The following is a 19,282-nucleotide window of genomic DNA, read 5'->3' as shown; positions in this document are numbered from 1 at the left end:
CTGCAGCGTACGCCTAGGGTGGCCCATACTGGATCGTCAGTATTCATGAATATTACAGAAACCATCATCTGAAGCGAACAGATTCGTATGGAAAAATGCCCTATCCTGTATGCTTCCGAGACAGAACACATATAGTGTACGTTGTAAATACTTTTTTTTGTATTCTTCAATGCACTCTTTGGTTTACACATGTACAATAGTTAGCAAACATTACAACATCGGTTTAACAAATTATCAATTGAAGAATACATACCTATAACACATTCATCTTTAAGCACACACGTAATATTACAGCTGTTGGACAATTCACAAAAAAAAATGTTAGAATATCCCGCCGTCAATTGAGTGCATTTTTGCGCTCTTGGGCGAAAATGTTTTGTTGCTTATTAGAGAACCTCTGCTGTTCTTTAATGAGGTCCCCAGCGTCCATGATGCAGCTCAGGAATTCATCTCTCGTGCTCGTCCTTCTTTTGTACACGTCAGACTTCAGTGAAATACCCGCAGAATTCCCCACAGAGGTAATTATTTCTTCTTCCTCGTATACTCTACACGCACAGCAGTGAGATGTTTTTACATGTAATAGTTTCTAGAATTTCAATATTAGTGGCCAGCAATGAGAATTCAAAAATAAAAAAAGGAAATACGCTTGGTACGTTCTTTTTCTCGATAAATACTTGTTAGTTGCACGTCACGTGTCAGCAACATTGTCATACTGGTGCCGAAAATCTAACATCGAGACGTTGAACTGGTGGTAACATAGATGCTCAGACAATACGTGGTCAATATTATGTTATATTATATTAATAACGACGTTATTTCCCAGAAAAAGTTCATCGAAGTTAATGTACTGTACTAAAATAGACGGTCTTTCTAGTGCGACACTTTTAAGCAAACGGCGATTACTTTCGACGTGTTTAGTACTTTAAATGACGTCACGTCAAGATCTTAACAGAGACCTCCGACCCGTACTTCAAGATGTTAATGCTCAGTATTTGTAACGGTAACTGTGCATTAACTCGACGTTGAAAGGGTCTGATCTCACCGTTACAGTATCACTTTATGCTCCATAGGCACATCCCATTAGATCTTCAATGAACACAGCACACCGCTTCACAAAACTGCCTCGACACTGAGGCACGGAGTAAAATTCTGTGTAATGGTGCTGCCACTGTAAGCACTCGGATTATTGCACGTGATTGTTGCATGACGCATGTTTCAAGTATGACTGAAGAGACCATTCATTCACACATGCTTTATCACCCACTGAACACCCGACAACATTCACTATCTCGTTCAGTTAGGTGATAGTTTCAACCCTGTATGTCATCTAAGGATACGCTTCTCCCTCTTCCGCAGAAAGTAATTGTATTTTTACTCGTATTATCTGTTTGGAGTAAAAATTTTGCAAATGCTGTAAATAAAGTGAAGTGCCATCATGACTGTCACACATTTAGAAATCTATCAACATCCAGTATTAATGAGAAAGCTTCTCAATACCAAGCCATACATGTGACAATCTGAAAACTTTCACAGTGCACTGCTCACTAAAAAATAAAAACAGAACAAAGCTAAATATTACTGACTTCCAGCGACAGAATTTTAACGTTGCCCCCGAATACGATCTCGGTGAAATTAATAACATGGACTATGTTTGTCACCCCTGCACTCCCTAGTTTAAAAACTTCGAACTTCAGGTATTTTTGTTGAACCGCGAAACAAACATTCGGTAAGTCGAGTGCAGATGCAATGTACTTATCACTCTCGTTCCCAGTACGTGATAGGTTACCGGTCTACTTCATGGCGTTTTGAATAAATACGTTATTATCCCTCTATCAACATCATGTACAGTTACAGTGTAATCCACGTCAGTAAAATTGTTCATTTTTCTTTTACTACTAGTTTACAAAATATCTCCATATCGATTTACAAAATGATGAGAAAAACATTTCTTTTAAATATCGAAAACGTCATTGACGCTAGATGCTTATTGTAAGTTTACTAATAAACTTATGTCTTATGGATTGTAATTCTGTTTTGTCTTTCGCCAAGGAAGTTTATTCACCTCTTTTTCTATTGCATAGCTTTTTCCTGTATCTCTACAGTAACGCTTCCGCTCATTATTGTTTAATTCAGTGAATCATACCGTATAACGGATACACATGAGTTTCAGACAAATTCGTGAAACGTTCTCAAGATCACTTAGTAGGTAATAACAAATTGCAGGAACACAAGGATTCACACTATAGGAAGGAACAAGTAATAGATTACGTAATGTTACAAACTGTTTCGTAAGAATGAATATTAATCTGCAGATAGCACTTTGTGGAATGAGAAATGCTGTAAAATATAATAAAGGTTGTAAGCAGTTTCTGCTTACCTTAGTGGGACATTGCAAGGATAGCGTTCAGAGGTCGACAGGGCCATCGTTTATCAACCTAACGCCACTTGAAGTGCAGACACTGTCGTTTCGGAACTGGAAATTTTGTCTAGAAAATTTAATTTAAGCAGTCGAGCAACCTGGCAATGGCACTATTTCTCGTTAGTAAACAAGATTACTAGTTGTGCCAAATTCGTGTTTCACGATATATATTTCCCTGCCCATTAGTGTCTGCTTTACGTATCTACCTTCAGTTCTGACTGAAATAACCATTAAATTACGTGTTTAACTACCACACTGGACAGCTTTTAAAGAAGGAACCTCAGTTTGTTTGGCTTTGCCTGGAACTCAAGATGTAACTTACCCCAATTTTTGCCATTATCCACGTCTCAACAGATCTAAGTAATTTCAACATATTGCGTAAATTTGTTTTTAACTTCTTAATTTTCCAATAAGCTCTGAGATTTGGGCTATAGGTATTTTAAAAGGAATGTTATTGTGTTACAAATTATGCATTTAAGTTGTCAGCACAACATGGTTATGTTTTGTGATGCTATGCGAAACTAATACTGTAGCAAGTAATTATTTACTACATGCATAATATTTAGATGACTTTTAACGCACAGCAACCATCATTTCTTACGTGTATCAGTGTATTTTAGTACCCATCTAAGAATGTAGTTTCTTCTGCGTGAGACCACGTACTAGCATTATCTGCCAAAGACGAAAAAGATTAGGAACTGCAAGATAATGTTATTATCATAGTTTGAGGAGTTCTATAATGTTTGACACCATCAGTAGAAGATGGCAATCATTTGTACTGCAAGATAAAGACTATCAAATAGTTGCTGCACACTATTAGTAATTTTAGGACCAGTGTTAGAGATGAATTTTGCAAATTCTTCTTTTGTGGGGCCATGTTGTCCGTAGTCGCTTTACAGTTCCTGAGGGTATGTTTGTTCTGTCGTTGCAACTACAAAAATGCGTCTTTCTTTCACCAAGCGCGTTTCGCTTTATTGAGGTCAATCATTATCAATGGTCTGTAATTACGTTCTCTAACATTTTTATTTGCTTTAGATCGAAATAGAGTTCGTCAAAAAATGTTGGTTTGTACTTACAGTGATGATCTCTTAATTTCTCGCATACATCGTGAAATGCTATCTGCTAGCACATCGTTTATGCTTTTCATCTTTAGACACTGGTAGTTGTGGTCTAACTTTAGGTTGTTCTACAGCATTATGAAATTTTTATGTTTTTCACACCACACTTGTAGCATTGTATACTGTGTAATTTTACACTTCTAAGTGTGTGTTGTGGTTGTCTTGTAGTGTTGCCAACATAATCTTCGCACTAGTTTGCCTTTGACCACCAGTCCTTTTTTTGTGGGTGAGGAAGGGAGAAATCATAGTAGACTTGGTAGTGTGATGGAGTGTGCGTTGGAGGAGAAGGTGAGGAGCAACAAGTGAAATGAAAGTGGGAAGGGGGGGGGGGAAGAGTGGGAGGGGCTGAAGGATGGAATAGGCGCTTTCCTTTTTCATGTAATTTCATCAATTATTTTGTATGGAGCCTGGTTTCCAATATTTATTTCGTCATTGAGCATACGGTAGATACCATTCAGGATTTTCATATCATCTAAAACAAGAACACTATAGTAAAAGCAATGTGGAAAAAGGTATCAATATCAAAGGAACCATTAAAGACAAGACACCTCTTTCTTTACAAGAAAATTTTCACAAACACAACGCATTAACACAAAATAAACAGTTGCTCATCATCATTAAATGATGATGATGATAAGCAACTGTATATTATGGTAAACCATGCGAAAATACTTGCGTACATGTAACCCTAGATTCTGGAGATGGATGGAGAAATGCGAGCATGCAGGTTTGGACCAAAAATAGTAACACGTTTGTACCAATGGGGGGGGGGGGGGGGGGAAACGAGCAAGTCTTTCCACAACAATTCTGAGAGCGACTTCGATCCATTCACGGCTTTCTGATGTGAAAGGGATGTTTTTGTATGGTGGCGCATACGAATTGTATGTTTACTACGTCGACACAGTACGCGGTGATATATTGCTGGGTTGGAGATTGGCTTCACGCTCTAATATTCAAGCTCGTTCTCAGTGGGAGAGCTTTGTAATTGAGTAAGAGTGTTTCCATATTTGACTATACGTGTGGAACTTTGCGAGGATTAGTTGTTGCTACAATATGGGGATCAGTGTAAAATAGTTTATTGCCACTGAATCTCACATCTGTAGAAAGAAAGAAAGGTTGGATGGTGCTTCCCTAGGACTGAGGAGCATTGTGGCATATAGCTGGTGTGAGTGTAAGTATTCCACAGTTTTTTTGGCTGCTCTACAGATATAAAAGATAACTGCACTGTTTGTGTAAAATGTGTATATATTGCAGTGTAAAGTTACTGTGGTTTATGTTGTAGCATGACTTGAGAGGATAACTGTGTGACCTATCGTGAGGGACATATAGATTCAGCACATCGATAACCACAAGGGTATGAGAGAGATTTTTTATGTGGAAAATTATGTGCGCTATAGACACTGAGATTCGATCCAGAAGCACAGGCATCAAGAGGAGACATTACCTCTACATCGATCAGTGTCAGACTGTAGCAGCAATCATAACATTTAATTGTATTTACACTGGTAAATATGTTCCTGGCTTTCAGTATTCTTGTGAGTCTCATACATATTTGATGATCTATAGACAACTCTACATGTTTAACTGTCAATGCACTTTAACGCCGGCCAGAGTGGTCGAGCGTTTCTAGGCGCTACAGTCTGGAACCGCGCCGCCGCTACATTCACAGGTTCGAGTCCTGCCTCAGGCACGGATGTGGGTGATGTCCTTAGGTTAGTTAAGTTTAAGTAATTAGTTAGGTTGAAGTGGTTCTAAGTTCCAGGGGCTGATGACCCCAGAAGTTAAGTCCCATAGTACTCAGAGCCTTTTGAACCATCTGAGCCACTTTAACGATCTATGCAAAATAATTTTACCACTGAAAATGCCATCTGCAGAAAGAAAGGAAAGGTGGATGGGGCTTCGATACCGATAGCTACAGTAGTTCGACGGGTAAATTCGATAAGAGCCTATCATAATGCTCGATTCATTCACATCCTTTGTGCTGGGATATAGGAGCCTCTACACAGGGGTGGGAACGTTTGTGTGTGATGAAAGTGGGAAGGTTAACACGTTATGGACTGGGGTATCATTTTACGACCGCTGGGACGAATGTATTCGATGTTATTCTACGCTATTTGCAGTTAAGCACAGTTAGACATGTCTCTCATGTCGTGCTAGGAACAATGGGCCTTGTGCTACTCTGTCATCAATGGTAAAGACATCTGCAGCCTGGAGGTGTTTCGCATATGGGAGCAGTGTGAGTGTGCCTTGGAGTTCTGTGACTGTATACCCGAAAATGGAGGTAGCTCTCACCTGCGTCCAGTGGTGGCTGCGACAGTGGAGCGTTTGCACCTCCGCCCGGTCGTGTCAGCATTGGTGCCTAGGTGAACGTGTATGTCGAGAGGAATTTCTCAGGTATCAAGCATGAAAGGGATGTCTCTGCCTCATGCGTGTGGGCATCTGTGTGTGGTTTGACAGCTGACGGTGGTGTCACTTCACAGGAGCTGCCTGTAGCCTCCTCTGGGGTCTAGTGGATAGGGTGTGGGGGGGCTGTGCTTATGTGCATTAATTGCATGTCTGTTGAACTATTTCGTGAGCAGGTCTGTAGGCTGTGCTATGAATTATTTGGACAGTTTACAATTTCGTGCCTGCACTGTGTACTGCATTATTTAGGAGCAGATTGCAGGTATGTACTGAAAGTAATAAACTCCAGCACGTGTTTTGTATCAGCATGTTAAATATGCTCCATCCCTAAATAAATTGTTCAAAAATAAATAAAGTACACTCATCCTTGCTCTGTCCAGCAGCCTAGCACAGGCAGAGTCGTTTTCCTGGCATTTCATGCCACCATATTGGATTACATCACTGCATGAACGACAGCTCTCTCTGGTGGTGATGTTGTATACTAGGTCTAGACCTCATGGTGAACACACTGTTTGCCGCCATCTTGGATAACGGTACTTGCGTCATCAGCTGACATCACGGACGACAGCGGCCTCTGCTGGTGGTTGTGTGTACTAGGTCAGTTGGAGTGCGGACCTCCTGGTGAACACACAAGATGGTGGTGCTGTCTCTAATTGTTTAAACAAAGACTGGTGCATGATCTCGATAGTTGATGATTAGCAAGTAAGTTTGCAGAGTCTTTTAGATGGACTATTATTTTGACAATTTACGAGTTGTTTGGCTCTCTTGATGTAAATGTATTGCATTATTTACGAGTGGTTTGCATGTCTGTGGGCTGTGTAATGCGTTATTTTGACAGTATACAATTAGCAAGTGCGTGTGTAGAGCATTATACAATAGTTATTTAGGAGTAGTTTGCAGGTCTCTATGCTGTGTGGCATGTCAGAGCGTGTGTTCTGTATCACTGTGATAAATATATTCCATCCCTAAATAAATGGTTCCAAAATAAATAAGGTACACTCCTTCCACTCTCCAGCAGCCCAATGCAGGCTGAGTCCATCTCCCACCAATCCATAGGAAGAGGTGGAAGTCGGGTAACTTAAGTTAGTGGAGGTGAACTTTGTCTCCTGTCATTCTGTTACATTGGTAGAGAAACCCCAAGTGACCTTCCTTTACCGCCAAAATTCAAACTTGGCGCCAGTTCCTAGGACGAGGTGGCGGTCAGGTGATTTAGGTTAGTCCAAGTGTCCTTTGTTTCGTGCCATTTGCTTAGCTTAGTAGAGATACGTGAATTGACCTTTCTTTATCACCAAAATTCAAATTTGGGGCCTGTTCCTAGGAAGAGGTGGCAGTTGGGAGATCTAGGTTAATGGAGGTAGCTAAAGTGACGTATTTTCCCACGATTTTCTTAGGTTAGTAGAGATAACTATGGTGTGATGAATTATCCTGTTGTAATTTTAACTTCCTGCCATTTTTCTGGGGGACAGAGGGCTTGGCACTTTCCCATCAAAAGCCATCATCTGGGATAACTGTACTTGCGTCATCAGCTGACGTCATGGCCACCATCTTGGATGACATCATGTGCTGTTGCTGCTTTCTTGGATGACGTCATCGCCACCATCTTGCATACATCTGGCAACAATGCTGAGTGGCATAGAAACGGCCTTGTCCCAGTACTGACAGCAAGACACTCTTCTATATACAGGCCCACAGCCTTTGGAACCTAGACTGACACACTAAACGATATCACCTAGGTTCAACGGTCTGTGCACATTCATATGAAACAAAACCTTTGTGGATGCCAGTTACAATGGTGTCCAGCCATGGGTGACGTCACATGTTACATTCATTCTCCAAGGGTCCTAGAACTCACCAAACCTGTCAAAATTCATGGCGAAGCTTCAACTGTGCTTTATTTCGAACAATGCACTTCGCTACTATTTCCATTCAAATGACTATTATCAAGCATAAGTTGGCATGAAGAGCTGGAATGTTATACCATTATGGTACAACCTTGCTGCCATTCATGCCAGCTTATGCTTGATAGTCATAATTTGACAGAAACTAGTAGCGAAGCAGATCGTTCAAAATAAAGGACAGCTCAATGTTTACCATGGATTTCAACAAATATTTGGCGGTTGAATATCCCCACCTACAAATATACATCAAACAACTCAATCCCAGCCTACTGATGCATCACAATTGGTGGGTCACTCAGTGTTCCAAGTAGCCGCCATTGCAAATCCTTTAACCACCTGTTTACAATTTACACTCCAGGTCACCATCGGAGTTGCTCTGGATGTGGATTTGGGGGCTGAGAATGCACTGCAACATCTGACCCTTCAGAAATCGTCACCCATAATACTGTTCCATAGCAGATTGCCTGATGGTCTGCATTCCTTCTCCCAGCTGATGGGCTCTCCAGGGGAACACCAGTCATGCCATTGACCACCTTCTGAAACATCTTCCACAACGTTTCAGGGTCTATGCGCCCATTTCGGGGGAGGAGAGATCTGTTATTCAAGTTGACAAAGTTCGAAAACCAGCCAGAACACAGGAACAGACAAAAACCTCTAGACGGTGGTCTTAATATTTGCGAATGCTACTGTCGCCACAAAATACTAGGTATGGGCCATATCAGCATATCAGCATGCATGGCCACACTATAAAGCTAGCAGTGCAGGAGCCAGGAGCTCAGTAGTTTTCCAGTTGTGCTCTCGTGTTGTTCACTGTACTCAGCGTTATTTGGTTTCTTATAATCCTGTGTCTAGGCTCTCTATTTGGGTTACCCTCCAGCTGTGTCATCGTGTCATCTGGTCTCCATTGTTCATACATCAATGGGGATGTCTTTCTGTGCTCGGCAAGAGACTATCAACATTCTTGGCTGGTCGAGCACTTCATCCTGATGATTTACGATTCTGGTTACTACAGTCCAGTCATCCATACCTCAGTATAGTTGAGAGTTGTTGACATATTCAAATTAGCTCATGTCTTATTTCCCATCATACAGAGACTTACCGCAAGTACATCAGGTTGGCTTCTTGAACGTTTATTTAAATCTACTAAACATAATGTAACATGCTTGGAGTTCAGCTGTTCCTTGGGTGTGCATCTTATAAGGGTACAGAGTGCTCACATGTATTTCCCGTATGTTAATAAATATATGTATATACTGAAGAGCCACAGAACCTAGTACGCCGGCCTAATATCGTGTATGAGCCCGTTAGCACGCAGAAGTGCCGCATCATGACGTGCCATGGACTCGACTAATGTATGAAGTAGTGCTGGAGGACATGAATCCTGCAGGGCCGTCCATAAATCCATAAGAGTGCGAGGGGTTGGAGATTTCTTCTGAACAGCACGTGGCAAGGCATCCCATATATGCTCATTTATATTCGCGTCATGGAAGTTTGGTGGCCAGTGGAAGTGTTTAAACTCAGAAGAGTGTAGAAATTCTGGACGTGTGGGACGTCGCAATGTCGCGCTGTAGTTGCCCAAATTCGTCGGAATGCACAACGGACAATAATGGTTACAGGTAATCAGACAAGATGCTTACGTACATGGCTCCTGTCAGAGTCGTATCTAGATATATTAGGGGTCTCATATCACTCCAACTGCACTTACCTCATACCATTACAGAGCGCCGGCCGCGGTGGCCGTGCGGTTCTAGGCGCTTCAATCCGGAACCGCGGGACTGCTACGGTCGCAGGTTCGAATCCTGCCTCAGGCATGGATGTGTGTGATGTCCTTAGGTTAGTTAGGTTTAAGTAGTTCTAAGTTCTAGGGGACTGATGACCTAAGATGTTAAGTCCCATAGTGCTCAGAGCCATTTGAACCATTACAGAGCGTTCTCCAGCTTTAACAGTCTCCTACTGATATGCAGGTTCTATGGATTCATGAAGTTGTCACTATACCCGTACACATCTATCCACTCGATACAATCTGAAACGAAACTCGTCCGACCATGCAACATGTTTCCAGTCATCAACAGTCCAACGTCGGTGTTGCCAGGCCGAGGCGAGGAGTAAAGCTTTATGTTGTGTAGTTATCAAGGGTAGAAGAGAGGGCCTTACGCTCCGATAGCCACTATCCATGATGCTTCATTGAATGGTTCGAACGCTGACACATGCTGATGGCCAAGCATTGAAATCTATAGCAATTTGTGAAAGGGTTGCCGGCCGGAGTGGCCGTGCGGTTCTAGGCGCTACAGTCTGGAGCCGCGTGACCGTTACGGTCGCAGGTTCGAATCCTGCCTTGGGCATGGATGTGTGTGATGTCCTTAGGTTAGTTAGGTTTAAGTAGTTCTAAGTTCTAGGGGACTGATGACCACAGCAGTTAAGTCCCATAGTGCTCAGAGCCATTTGAACCATTTTTTTTTTTTTTGTGAAAGGGTTGCACTTCTGTAACGCTGAACGATTCTCTTCTGTCGTCGTTGGTCCCATTCTTGCAGGATATTTTTCCGGCCGCAGCGATGTCGGAGATTTCATGTTTTGCCGGATTCGTGATATTCACGGTACACTGGTGAAATTGTCTTACTGGAAAACCCTACTTCATCGCTACCTCGTAGATGCTGTGTTCCATCGCTCGCACGCCTACCATAGCACCACGCTCAGACTTGCTTAAATCATGATAACCTACCATTGTAACAGCAGTAACCGATCTAACAACAGGACTGTTGTTGTCTTATATAGGCGTTACTGACTGCAGTGCCGTATTCTGCTTGTTTACATATCTCTGTATTTGAATACGCACGTTTATACCAGTTTCTTTGGCGCTTCTGTATATATATATATATATATATATATATATATATATATATATATATATATACTCCTGGAAATTGAAATAAGAACACCGTGAATTCATTGTCCCAGGAAGGAGAAACTTTATTGACACATTCCTGGGGTCAGATACATCACTTGATCACACTGACAGAACCACAAGCACATAGACACAGGCAACAGAGCATGCACAATGTCGGCACTAGTACAGTGTATATCCACCTTTCGCAGCAATGCAGGCTGCTATTCGCCCATGGAGACGATCGTAGAGATGCTGGATGTAGTCCTGTGGAACGGCTTGCCATGCCATTTCCACCTGGCGCCTCAGTTTGACCAGCGTTCGTGCTGGACGTGCAGACCGCGTGAGACGACGCTTCATCCAGTCCCAAACATGCTCAATGGGGGACAGATCCGGAGATCGTGCTGGCCAGGGTAGTTGACTTACACCTTCTAGAGCACGTTGGGTGGCACGGGATACATGCAGACGTGCATTGTCCTGTTGGAACAGCAAGTTCCCTTGCCGGTCTAGGAATGGTAGAACGATGGGTTCGATGACGGTTTGGATGTACCGTACACTATTCAGTGTCCCCTCGACGATCACCAGTGGTGTACGGCCAGTGTAGGAGATCGCTCCCCACACCATGATGCCGGGTGTTGGCCCTGTGTGCCTCGGTCGTATGCAGTCCTGATTGTGGCGCTCACCTACACGGCCCCAAACACGCATACGACCATCATTGGCACCAAGGCAGAAGCGACTCTCATCGCTGATGACGACACGTCTCCATTCGTCCCTCCATTCACGCCTGTCGCGACACCACTGGAGGCGGGCTGCACGATGTTGGGGCGTGAGCGGAAGACGGCCTAACGGTGTGCGGGACCGTAGCCCAGCATCATGGAGACGGTTGCGAATGGTCCTCGCCGATACCCCGGGAGCAACAGTGTCCCTAAATTGCTGGGAAGTGGCGGTGCGGTCCCCTACGGCACTGCGTAGGATCCTACGGCCTTGGCGTGCATCCGTGCGTCGCTGCGGTCCGGTCCCAGGTCGACGGGCACGTGCACCTTCCGCCGACCACTGGCGACAACATCGATGTACTGTGGAGACCTCACGCCTAACGTGTTGAGCAATTCGGCGGTACGTCCACCCGGCCTCCCGCATGCCCACTATACGCCCTCGCTCAAAGTCCGTCAACTGCACATACGGTTCACGTCCACGCTGTCGCGGCATGCTACCAGTGTTAAAGACTGCGATGGAGCTCCGTATGCCACGGCAAACTGACTGACACTGACGGCGGCGGTGCACAAATGCTGCGCAGCTAGCGCCATTCGACGGCCAACACCGCGGTTCCTAGTGTGTCCTCTGTGCCGTGCGTGTGGTCATTGCTTGTACAGCCCTCTCGCAGTGTCCGGAGCAAGTATGGTGGGTCTGACACACCGGTGTCAATGTGTTCTTTTTTCCATTTCCAGGAGTGTATATATATATATATATATATATATATATATATATATATATATATATCCAATGAGCGTCTTGTAGCTGCGGCTACCAGTAGAAGTTAATGTCTGCTTCTTGTTGACAATACGCTGAAGACCAGTTATTTTTGTGGGTGCAGTTAGTTGGAGTTGTGCTACCGGCCAGGACAGAATGAGCTGAGCTTGGGTAGTGCATTCATCGACAACACTCCGTAGTCGTCTTAATGCTTTTACAGTGTGTCCGTGCTGCGACCATTTATTGCTTAAGTTTCAGTGTGGAAGCGGTCGGTGGCTAATTGCGGCGTGATGGCTGAAACGCTGAATGTTATCAAAAAGTTTTTTAATGTCTGGTGAATATTTGAATAAATAATAATTCGTGACTCCTCAGCAATCGATATTCTCATTTGATCAGCCTTCATAGTATCCCTCCTGGAGGAATTTTTTAATGAGACTAGCTGTACAAACAGTTTGTTGGAAAAGTAAGGAGAGATTGTGACTAAACATAGCGGGCCTGGAGGAGTACCGATATGGTCGTTATCATGTACAGATGTCAAGAAGTCTAATCAATAAACAATTTCTACATTTTAGCGTGTTTTTTATTCACTATCCCATGAAACTTGTAGCATAGCAAGCCCTTAAAGCACACTGATTAGCCGCCATGCTGAACTAAGTTGTTATGAAGCTAATATGTCATATTTGGTGCAATTTGTAGCTACACATAACTATTACGAAAGTATGCAGTTTGCATAATGCAGTGCACTAAACATCTCATCAAAACAAGTTATTATTATTTTGGTTCATTGTAATAACTTGTCAGGAAATGCGACGTCTGTGTCTAACCATGCAATACATATTGGTTATCATTTAGTAACTGATCAGGGAAAGGAAGGGGATATAGTCTGTAAAATAATGTAGACAGCTCTCAAACACTCATTCTGTTCGGTAAATGTCGCAGTCTTCGTTGAAAATTCGTTTCTGCAAGATTAGCAGAATACAACATCGAGTAGGGCTAACATCTAAATAATAAAAAAAGGTACGTTAGTCAGTCGATAACTTCAGTAACATTTTCTTGTGTAGCGCATTATTGATGCAGTCTCTTGTCCTCCTCCTCCCCCCCCCCCCCACAAAAATGGTGCTTGGTGAGGTGAAGCATTATTGAGAAACTTCTAAAAGCATGAGGGGAAGGAAGTTCGATCATTGACTCAATAGTACAATAACCTAAAGTAGATCTGAGTTGGAAATGACAATATCCATACATATTTTTTATAAATATTCTGTACAGATTATGCATGGGGTAGCCACTGTTGCACATAATTTGAGGGTTAACAGTTTAATTTTGGGTTTAAAGTGTACCTTAACCTGTAAGCAGATTGGTAGTGCCAAACAAAGAGCCACGTGTACTTTGCACTGTCATAGAGCAATAATATATACAATTTAAACTTACGAATTACTTTTTGACATGTAACTTGAGAGTCTATTTTGCTTTGTACTAAGTAAGCTATAGATATCTAACATCAGTCATATTTAAGTACAAAATCGGGGTAGAGAGAGTACGATAACCGACTCTGAGGAAAATACTATTTTGCAGTTTGGTTTCAGTGGTCAGGAAAATGTTGGGCTGTAACCGGCTGTATTGTTTAAATGGAAGTAAAATAACGCGATTGGGAGAGCATAACGAGTGTGAGTTTGTGTGTGTGTGTGTGTGTGTGTGTGTGTGTGTGTGTGCGTGTGTGTGCGAGTGAGCATGTCAATTTCTCTGTGTTCCACTGACAACGTTTTCTTGCATCAGTAAACGCTGACAAGATGGTGTATCTGGAGAAACATAGTGCTTCGCTGTTTCTTTTTAATGGCCAGGCCAGTAAAAGACTGACGTGTCACTGAGTGATCTAGATGTGTGTGAAGCTATCTGACTGCCTGTTTACAAGAAAGCGGGATGATTTAAGAGTGAGTTGAGAAAATGAGAATGAACAGTAACGAACTGAGCTATGGTTGGGGAAGACAGATATATGTGTGTGTGTGCATGCGTGTGTGTGTGTGTGTGTGTGTGTGTGTGTGTGTGTGTGTGTGCGTGTGTGTGTGTGTGTGTGTTTTGACTTGACTGTCTCTGATTGCCAAGAAAGATACTTAGTGTAAGAGAGGGTAGGGCAGGGACAATGCGAGTACGTGTAAGATAGGGTAGGGGAGGCACAATGCAAAGATGTAGTGTAAGGGAAGAAGAGAGCGCAGGGGAGGGCCAATGCAAGTACAAGGGGAATTGAGGAAGATTCTCTTGGGCACCGCTCCTCCCTGATGCCCATGCCATGGATTTCATCGTGAATGCCCAACTGCATTCGTACTTTCATGCAAGAAATTTGAAGGGTAATTTTGCCACCTCCCCCCATGAACCATGGACCTTGCCATTGGTGGGGAGGCTTGCGTGCCTCAGCGATACAGATGTCCGTACCGTAGGTGCAACCACAACGGAGGGGTATCTGTTGAGAGGTTAGACAAACATGTGGTTCCTGAAGAGGGGCAGCAGCCTTTTCAGTAGTTGCAGGGGCAACAGTCTGGATGATTGACTGATCTGGCCTTGTAACATTAACCAAAACGGCCTTGCTGTGCTGGTACTGCGAACGGCTGAAAGCAAGGGGAAACTACAGCCGTAATTTTTCCCGAGGACATGCAGCTTTACTGTATGATTAAATGATGATGGCGTCCTCTTGGGTAAAATATTCCGGAAGTGAAATAGTCCCCCATTCGGATCTCCGGGCGGGGACTACTCAAGAGGGCGTCGTTATCAGGAGAAAGAAAACGGCATTCTACGGATCGGAGCGTGGAATGTCAGATCCCTTAATCGGGCAGGTAGGTTAAAATATTTAAAAAGGGAAATGGATAGGTTACAGTTAGATATAGTGGGTATTAGTGAAGTTCGGTGGCAGGAGGAACAAGACTTTTGGTCAGGTGATTACAGGGTTACAATTACAAAATCAAATAGGGGTAATGCAGAAGTAGGTTCAATAATGAATAAAAAAATAGGAGTGCGGGTTAGCTACTACGATCAGCATAGTGAACGCATTATTGTGGCCAAGATAGACACAAAGCCCATGCCTACTACAGTAGTACAAGTTTATATGCCAACTAGCTCTGCAGATGATGAAGAAATTGATGAAATGTATGACGAGATAAAAGAAATTATTCAGGTAGTGAAGGGAGACGAAAATTTAATAGTCATGGGTGACTGGAATTCGTCAGTAGGAAAAGGGAGGGAAGGAAACATAGTAGGTGAATATGGATTGGGGGGAAGAAATGAAAGAGGAAGCCGCCTTGTAGAATTTTGCACAGAGCATAACTTAAGCATAGCTAACACTTGGTTCAAGAATCATGAAAGAAGGTTGTATATCTGGAAGAACCCTGGAGATACTAAAAGGTATCAGATAGATTACATAATGGTAAGACAGAGATTTAGGAACCAGGTTTTAAATTGTAAGACATTTCCAGGGGCAGATGTGGATTCTGACCACAATATATTGGTTATGAACTGCAGATTGAAACTGAGGAAACTGCAAAAAGGCGGGAATTTAAAGAGATGGACCTGGATAAACTGAAAGAACCAGAGGTTGTACAGAGTGTCAAGGAAAGCATAAGGGAACAATTGACAGGAATGGGGGAAAGAAATACAATAGAAGAAGAATGGGTAGCTCTGAGGGATGAAGTAGTGAAGGCAGCAGAGGATCAAGTAGGTAAAAAGACGAGGGCTAATAGAAATCCTTGGGTAACACAAGAAATATTGAATTTAATTGATGAAAGGAGAAAATATAAAAATGCAGTAAATGAAGCAGGCAAAAAGGAATATAAACGTCTCAAAAATGAGATCGACAGGAAGTGCAAAATGGCTAAGCAGGGATGGCTAGAGGACAAATGTAAGGATGTAGAGGCTTGTCTCACTAGGGGTAAGATAGATACTGCCTACAGGAAAATAAAAGAGACCTTTGGAGAGAAGGGAACCACTTGTACGAATATCAAGAGCTCAGATGGCAACCCAGTTCTAAGCAAAGAAGGGAAGGCAGAAAGGTGGAAGGAGTATATAGAGGGTTTATACAAGGGCGATGTACTTGAGGACAATATTATGGAAATGGAAGAGGATGTAGATGAAGATGAAATGGGAGATATGATACTGCGTGAAGAGTTTGACAGAGCACTGAAAGACATGAGTCGAAACAAGGCCTCGGGAGTAGACAACATTCCATTAGAACTACTGATGGCCTTGGGAGAGCCAGTCATGACAAAACTCCACCATCTGGTGAGCAAGATGTATGAGACAGGCGAAATACCCACAGACTTCAAGAATAATATAATAATTCCAATCCCAAAGAAAGCAGGTGTTGACAGATGTGAAAATTACCGAACTATCAGTTTAATAAGTCACAGCTGCAAAATACTGACGCGAATTCTTTACAGACGAATGGAAAAACTGGTAGAAGCCGACCTCGGGGAAGATCAGATTGGATTCCGTAGAAATGTTGGAACACGTGAGGCAATACTAACCTTACGACTTATCTTAGAAGAAAGATTAAGAAAAGGCAAACCTACGTTTCAAGCATTTGTAGACTTAGAGAAAGCTTTTGACAACGTTAACTGGAATACTATCTTTCAAATTCTGAAGGTGACAGGGGTAAAATACAGGGAGCGAAAGGCTATTTACAATTTGTACGGAAACCAGATGGCAGTTATAAGAGTCGAGGGGCATGAAAGGGAAGCAGTGGTTGGGAAAGGAGTGAGACAGGGTTGTAGCCTCTCCCCGATGTTATTCAATCTGTATAGCAGTAAAGGAAACAAAAGAAAAATTCGGAGTAGGTATTAAAATCCATGGAGAAGAAATAAAAACTTTGAGGTTCGCCGATGACATTGTAATTCTGTCAGAGACAGCAAAGGACTTGGAAGAGCAGTTGAACGAAATGGACAATGTCTTGAAAGGGGGATATAAGATGAACATTAACAAAAGCAAAACGATGATAATGGAATGTAGTCTAATTAAGTCGGGTGATGCTGAGGGGATTAGATTAGGAAATGAGACACTTAAAGTAGTAAAGGAGTTTTGCTATTTTGGGAGTAAAATAACTGATGATGGTCGAAGTAGAGAGTATATATAATGTAGACTGGCAATGGCAAGGAAATCGTTTCTGAAGAAGAGAAATTTGTTAACATCGAGTATAGATTTAAGTGTCAGGAAATCGTTTCTGAAAGTATTTGTATGGAGTGTAGCCATGTATGGAAGTGAAACATGGACGATAACCAGTTTGGACAGGAAGAGAATAGAAGCTTTCGAAATGTGGTGCTACAGAAGAATGCTGAAGATAAGGAGGGTAGATCACGTAACTAATGAGGGGGCATTGAATAGGATTTGGGAGAAGAGAAGTTTGTTGCACAACTTGACTAGAAGAAGGGATCGGTTGGTAGGACATGTTTGAGGCATCAAGGGATCACAAATTTAGCATTGGAGGGCAGCGTGGAGGGTAAAAATCGTAGAGGGACACCAAGAGATGAATACACTAAACAGATTCAGAAGGATGTAGGTTGCAGTAGGTACTGGGAGATGAAGAAGCTTGCACAGGATAGAGAAGCATGGAGAGCTGCATCAAACCAGTCTCAGGACTGAAGACCACAACAACAACAACAATTTTGCCAAGGTTCATGTATGCAGACTGAGTTTATCTACATACCGCAACGTGCTGTGATGGTGAACCTGAGTGGTGAAAAGTCTGTATGGAAGTATTTGAATCTTATCAACTAGCAGCTATTGTCAAAGATCTATGTATTGTAATTACTCAAACTTTACAATATTTTGGCGAGGATAAATCGATAAAAATTAACAACATCCATACTGGCACTTGTCAAGTGGGCTCACTGTTGAATACTGCGCTATATTAATTAGTCCTAATACTCTAAATCCGATGGGTATGCAATAACACAGCGAAATGTGAATCTGCGATTACTGCATATTGTGTGACACTTATATGTAACTTTTTATCAGTAAACTTGTTACTTATGAATCTACAGTACCAGCAGATCGGAACTATCTGTTCCATATTATTGCATTTTGCAACGGCATTAACTTAAATGGTGGTCTTTACATTCGTTAACATTAGGACATAGATCTTACACAAATGCTTTTACGTGCATGCACCTCTGAAAGAACCACACAGGCCCTGGCAAGTACAGACACCGCACTTACGTATTTCATGCCAAAGCCAAAGCAGTCTGATGAGAAAAAAAAATCCTCTCCCTGTGCTAGAAACACATAATTTTGCTAGCAGAATGGGAACCAGACACTGGGACACACAAAAAATTGAAACAGTTCTGGAAATGTGCTAAGATAGCCGAAGTACAGAAGCTGACCTCTCGTCATGAGAGGGAGATCAGGATTCTACTCACGTTTCGGTGCAAATTTTCATATGATTCCAGAACATCGTATAGCTCGTTTCCTACAGTATTCGCCGTTTGCGAATAGAATTCATGCTTTTATAAAGTAGTTGGCAAAATATCTTCAACTTTAAGTACTTGGTAGGTTATAATTTTACGATTACATTTATACCTGTATCTCATGTTAATCACTATTTAATCTAGTTTGAAGAACTTACAGTTAGAAATTGTACTGTCTTATTTCTTACGAAAAATTATGATTCTGTGCAAACTGGAAGTTGCTGCATACATGCTCCTGGTCATTCAAATGAATAACTTAATGTTAATGAATATAAATGCCTATTCTTGCAACACAAATTCTGTATAAAGCACGCAGAAAATTGTAATGAAAGATAATAGAAAATGTTATCGAAAAGAGTAATTAGGTAGCCAATATCGAACATTTACTGCGTTATTGGGATGCGGCACAATCTTAAAGAAGGTTCATTGTATGAAATAATACAATTTCAGCATTGGAGATTCTAAAATTGAAGGGAACGAAAACAAATTATTTATATTTTTGAAATTTGCATATCAAAAAACTGTTGAAATTAATAATCTTACACAATAAAGTACAGGAAAATTTAATATTTAAAAATATGTGATCCGTATTTGCTATACGTCATTCTAGAATATGTTATTGTACCTAAAACTTTTCCAACAAACATTTTATA

This window comes from Schistocerca americana, chromosome 5 (assembly GCF_021461395.2).
Source record: "Schistocerca americana isolate TAMUIC-IGC-003095 chromosome 5, iqSchAmer2.1, whole genome shotgun sequence".
Lineage (NCBI taxonomy): Eukaryota > Metazoa > Arthropoda > Insecta > Orthoptera > Acrididae > Schistocerca > Schistocerca americana.
The sequence above is the reverse complement of the archived record's forward strand: the minus strand, read 5'-3'. Positions refer to the sequence as shown.